General features: G+C 35.1%; 1 long non-coding RNA gene and 1 pseudogene across 2 annotated transcripts; one reads left to right on the top strand and one right to left on the bottom strand.

Annotated features, from left to right (window-relative positions):
• Positions 1-670: 670 nt before the first annotated feature.
• Positions 671-4,426, bottom strand: LOC148741423 (uncharacterized; annotated as a pseudogene). The gene is made up of 5 exons (XR_015993927.1): positions 4,128-4,426; positions 3,581-3,651; positions 2,965-3,071; positions 2,183-2,291; positions 671-1,650 (listed from the first exon to the last, which is right to left on the bottom strand). The product of XR_015993927.1 is annotated as an uncharacterized LOC148741423 (transcript).
• Positions 4,427-4,636: 210 nt separating this feature from the next.
• On the top strand, positions 4,637-6,065 carry LOC148741422 (uncharacterized). Its single transcript, XR_015993928.1, has 2 exons — positions 4,637-4,774; positions 5,192-6,065. It is a non-coding gene; the product is annotated as an uncharacterized LOC148741422 (long non-coding RNA).
• The last annotated feature ends 203 nt before the right edge of the window (positions 6,066-6,268 follow it).

The raw sequence follows: 6,268 nt of genomic DNA, 5'->3' as shown, positions 1-6,268 counted from the left end.
ATCTTTAGGTGACATACGAAAGTTCTGAAATGTATCTTTAATTGAACTTTCCGAAGTCAATTAAAGTGTCCTTATGAACCATTTAGTTAACACTTTAAGGTCACATGAAAGCAAACCTAAATAACCATTTCATGAACACTTTAAGATCACATGAAAGCAAACCTAAATAACCATTTAATTGAATTTAGGAATCCTCTTAATTCTTGTAAAGTCAACTTTAGTCAACCAAAACTTCCACTTGTAAATGCATCTTAAAGGTTTCTTCAATCTTTTGTTTCCCTTTAAGTACTGCTTAAAGTTACAGGTTTTGTTGTAATTCATCTTTAGTTGTACTTTCTGATTCTCTTAAATTTCAAGTTTTGTTAACATTCATCATTAAGTGACCTTTAAGCGCCTCTAAAGGCTGCAGGTTTCACTTTCAACTGACTTTTGATTTGCTTAATCACACCCTCATTTATATCCCAATAACTTATGATATTTTGGGCAACCTTACAATTGATAGAAAAAGAAGCATCACACATTCAAGTAATAACAAAGTGTTTGAAATTGCAGTGATGAAATAGTTTCGTTCAAAACTCATTTGTTCCCCTGAGATAACATAAACCTACAATGAAGCTGAGGATATCCCAGTCGAGCCCCATAAATAATTAAAAAAAGAGATGTCCAAATGTTTGAATTACTGATTGACATACTTTATTAAAATTGTTTCACTTTTGTCAATGTATAATATAATCTTCGTCAAGCAGGTAATAGAATATTTACCACTATAAAAGTATGACAAATACACAAATTATATAACTAGCTGTAGTAACAAACTACACAAAAAGATATTGATTCACAAATTGTACTCTCAAATCCAGCTACTAAGAAATGTGATTTGAAATGATACTTGTCTAACAATAAAAAATATAAGTTCAACCTATCAATCTAAAATTCAGAAAAATTTTCTTAATCGACTTAAATTTGCAATAACTCTCAGTTATTTGCTACATTATTACAACTGTAATACTTATTAAATATGATCATATACCTTAATTTCTTTTAGTAAACAAGTAATAGAAAACAGTTCTCTTACTCTAAAATGCAGCTGAAACTTTGATATACAAAAATGATGTGTACATCTATATATAAAAAAGTATCTCATGTGGAGGAAATTTATTAACATTGAAGAATTCACGATCACTTACTTTAGATGAGACCATAATTATTCAATGAAAAAGAAGCCTCATGCAGGCATGCAAAATAACCTCATTCTAGACTTGGCTTGATATTTTGTACATTTTCGATTTCATTGATTAGTAAAACAATTTTCTCACTGTATTATTGCCCACTCTGGAAAATTTTCAGTAGGTGGGCATCTCAGAAAAGGTTGCCCATAAACCCTGGACGGATTCTCTCTTTAGCTCTTGAAGTGAGCTTTTTCTTATAAGCCTTGTCAAGTTTCTTTTCAATTTTTTTCATTCTCCTACTTTCCCACTGAAGGTGATGCACAGAGTATTTTGTTACTTTTGAGGTATTTCCATTGTCATCCTCGTAGCAGCTTTCCTCACTGCTCATTGCCTCCATGACAAGAACCTCTGCTGCTCTCCCCTTTTCATGCTGGTTGGCCCAGTTGACCAGCTCCAGGGCTGTAGTTTGTCTCATTAACTTCTAAAAAAAATAAAAAAATTAAACAGGCATGAGAAGGGTGTTATAGGACTTCAAATGAAAAATATGATCCAAATCACTAATTTCTCTTGATATATATATATATGTGTGTACCCATTGTAAGAATGGAATTCTTAAGCATGTTATAATATAGGGTCTCTTTGTCCTTTTTTTTTTTCCATCAAATGGTGCATACAAACTATCATTTATCTCACATCACATTTTAATATTTTTCAAATTTATTTTACAAAGATTTTCTTGGGAGGCTCTAGATACAGACCAGAATACCTCACTTATTTAACAATTTCTCTAATAAGAACATAGTCCCTTAGATGTGTCTATATTCAAAGCCATCCAATTTTGAAGTGCCAAAATAAAGACATTCAATGGGAAATAGCTTCCCTCCCATTGATCAAGTGTACTTGAGGGTGTACTCAGTCTGGTAACATTGAACATCTGTCGGACCCCATCATTTGTGAACAGCAGGGTATATGAAAAGTAAAATGTTCAAAATAGTATCCTAGCCAATAAATACCTCTCTTTGGAGACCACTCTTCCAGGTTTTTTGTTTATGAGCCTCATAGTGGTTACCACTCTTCAGTTTCTGTGTTTTCACACATATTTGAAATATATTTGTAAAGCAGCTGTTTAAAGAAATGATTATGAAAATGCCATGAGAAGCTGATTGTAAAAAGATTCCCACATAAATTAATGACAATGTTCAAATTTATAATAATTTATGGCAGGCCACCTTAGAATATCTGCCAAGTTAGTATGTCCTTAGTGATTCATTGCTAAGGTGTAAAGTATGCTTTTTTGAGGATCCACACTGAAGTGTCTCAGATCTAGAGACAAGAAATAAACCTGAAAATTTCAGTTTGCAACATATTTAAATTTCTGTAACATTTGGGAAAGTTAATATGTAAGTTAGGAAAAACTATAAAATGCACCCCCCCCCAGTCCTAAATTTGACCATGTAATGAAGGTGCTCATTAGAGGTTTCAGGGTATCTAACTGTGTTTTTGAATGCTAGTTTTATGATGACATTTATGTTGAGGGGAAAGTGGTAAAAGACACGAATTGATGGTAGAGACTAAAAGCAGGGGTATCATTAAGGGCTGGACAATAGACAAATCGACCAACTTTGAGCAAAATTTTGCCTGGATGTTTTCAAGCCAAGGCCTTCAATAAAACTCAAGTTGTTATAAAGGAGATATGCATCAATATGCTTGAGTGCAAAATCCTTATGCTCACCCACAAAATGTAATGACACCCCAGTAAAAGTGAAATGCATGTGCTATGATTATTGGTAGCTACCTTCTATGACTTCTTTTGTCCAAGGACACTTTTCAGGTCCTCCTTGTTGATGTATTGCCTGCTCTATTGTCCGCTCAAAAAGGATGTTGTTGCTGTCAGAATTTATTCTAAGACAAAAACAAATACAATTAAGCCTGGTATTCTGTAGTAACAATATTAACACTAAGACAAAAGTACAGTCAAACCTCGATTATCCGGACCTGTTGGGACTTAGGTAATCAGTCAGGATAATCGAAAATATGAATATTAATTAGACAATAATGTAAACAAAAGAGATGAAGATAAAAATCTGCTTTGATGACTCTCCGAGTGCTCGATCTTTTGAAAGCGGAGGAGGCAATGTTTTAAACGCACTTTTCCTGAATTTAGACATAATCTCTGAATTTTTTTACCTCATAAAGTTTGGAAGATCAAAGCTCATTAATAATCATAAAAAAAACGGGACCAGAGAAAAAGTCCGGATAATCGAAAAGTCCGGTATAATCGAGGTTCGACTGTAACCACCATAAGGTGTTCACATAACATCTCAATATTTCAAGCAGCAGCTTAGACTCGGATTTCCTCGCTCAATCAAGATAAAGTAAAATATCTCTGAATCTAAAAACATATTACTCACTCTTCGTCAAGATAGAAACCACTAAAGTCATCTTTTTTCAAAAGGAGTTTGTACATTCTCCTCACAGTTCTCTAAAAGAATGAAAAAAAATTCAACAATCGGTTTGTCAAGTATGTCCTATTTCTACTCTCACGCTTTTTAAAAACCCTGGTTGTTTGAAGGCTAGATGATGTAGAGCAATCGACACAAGCACAATTAAAAATTAACCTTACCCATCTATGTGAATAAAACAGGCAAGGTCAAAAGGGTCCAAGAGAAAAAATGATTAAATGAATTTTCATACTAGATAATTCTCGTTGAAACAAAAGGGAGGAAAAAAACTTTTCTGGTAGACCTGTTTATGGTAAAGGATTATCAAGTAAATGTAACCACATCTAATCATGTCAAATGATTACCGCCGAAATAATTAAGTTAATTATGCACATAATTCGCGCGCCAAACATCTACTCAACATAAAAGAAAATCTTCCACGAAACAGAACTGATTCAAGCAAATTATGAACACATATCACATTATTCATGCTTATCAGTTATGTTTTTTTACTCACTCGACAAGCCGGTGGAACTACTACCGTCGTTCGCCTTTGTCTTCTGTTTTGGCGCCGACGGACGTTGGCTGCATTATTATCAACAGTTTGAAGGCGGCCCTCGATCCGCTGAAGCGCTTCAGAGTTTTCTTTGTTGCTGCGCTCTTGCTGCTGCCGAAGCTTTACATTTTCGCTCGCCAGAGCGTGATTGCTCCGGATCAACTCCTCCAGCAGCACAATGCAATCGTCGGACACTTTATTCCTTCTTTCGCCGCTGGAACCACATCATGGTTTTGATCGTGCAATCGTCTTTCCGCCATATTCTTTTCTTACTTGCTTTAACTACGAATTAACGGTAAAATAACCACACTACAAGTGCTTCTCTCGGATGCTTTGTGATGCTTTGTTAACAAAGTAGTCAAACGGAATATTGAGGTTCAAAAAAGCGCGCGAATTAATATTTCTAAAACCAAACAACGACCTCCTGTTGACATATTGCCTCGTTGTGATGTTTATCGTACTGTGCCTAGCTAACGCTGGCCAGTACAAATGAAGACTCGAGTGTAATTGGAAGCAAGGAAACAGAAAGGCGGGAAAACACGAACTACACGTTCGAACTCTACTTGTTCAAGTAAACAGCTTCATACCGATACCAAAGTTTCAAAAGGGTTAGTTAAAAATATATCTGAAAATCTAGCCGTGTGTAGGTCAAGGATATCTTGTAACACAGGAAATTTACGTGTGATGCACGATCCTCGCAGTAGATAGCGCTAATTTAAGCAATAGCGAAAATCAGACCTGAAAAAATGAGGCCTGTACGGGACTCGAACCACTGACCTCTGCGATACTAGTGCAGCGCTCTACCAATTGAGCTAACAAGCCAACTGGGAGCAGGCCGTTAAGTCGATTCGTAATAAACCCGTGAAAGTGATAAATCAGATACAATGAAATATATGAAGTTTATATATTTTGAACTGCGGTATTAGATACGTATGATGCACGATCCTCGCAGTAGATAGCGCTATTAGCTTAAATACTTGAAGCTGTTCACTGTTTCTTAGGTTCTGTATTTTTTTTTTTTTCAGGGAGTGAGGAATCTGCTCTTTTCCTGCCAAGACTTTTTCCCACAAGGGCACTGAAAGCTTTCTCGATGGCACATCATAGGTTGGCAGATGATGAGATGGCACATCTTGTCAGTCAGTGCTTTTGTTGTACTGCCAATGTGTATGTAAAATTGTCACCCTGTATAAATTGAAGCTTTGGACGAAGTCAACAGATTAATATGTATTTCTGTAAAATCAATACTGTCTGTCAGCTTCATAGGGAGATTTCCACAAATAACATTGTTTGTATATATGAAACAAAATTTACACTGATCCATGAAAATAAAAATTTCACAATACATATACAAAAAAAAAAAAAAGAAAGAAAAAGACCAACTACAGAGAATAACCAAAAGTGCTAACCTCATTATAGTAATGCTTGATACAGACAGTTATTTTTTGTTGCCTTTATAGAGTGCTGGAAACACAAACTATTACGTATTCATTTTTATTGTTTGAATTATTTCTCTGAAATTCCCATTTATTGTGACAGTAACATGGGTGTAGAAAGCTTTCTCAATGGCATTTTGTAAGTTGGCAGGTGAAAAAGTGGCACATCTTGTAAATCAGTGCTTTCAAGTGACAGAAGTCTTTCTTTTACCCATTCTTTAATTGCATACCAATGCTTTTGATTAATAAAGCTATTTATTCAGTTTAATTGTAAATGACAGTTTCTTAGGATTTATTGTGACTTGACTTTTGGAGACATGAGCTATAGAACACATTATTTATATTGTAGACAATTTGTTCGGCCGAAGTCAAAATAATTTGTTAGTTTTGTGCAATATATGTTCGCAGTGTTTATGAAAATAAAATGTTATGTCTGTGGTAGGCAGAGGCCTGCCACTTTTGTTTGTCCGATTAGTTGTTTTAGTAAGGGTGGATTACATGAGCCGAGTTCACTGTTTGCTAGGATGGCATTATGTGGGCAGGCCAGCCTGACTCATGTAATCAGCCTCTAAGTGGATGATTGGCAGGCCTGTGGCCTGAATTATTATTTCCCTTGGATTTCTAGCAAAGGTAAATAGATCAATCACATTTAATTCCAGTTTCATTTAC

The sequence above is a fragment of the Stylophora pistillata genome, chromosome 1 (genome assembly GCF_964205215.1).
Source record: "Stylophora pistillata chromosome 1, jaStyPist1.2, whole genome shotgun sequence".
NCBI classification, from domain to species: domain Eukaryota; kingdom Metazoa; phylum Cnidaria; class Anthozoa; order Scleractinia; family Pocilloporidae; genus Stylophora; species Stylophora pistillata.
The sequence above is the reverse complement of the archived record's forward strand: the minus strand, read 5'-3'. Positions and strand labels throughout refer to the sequence as shown.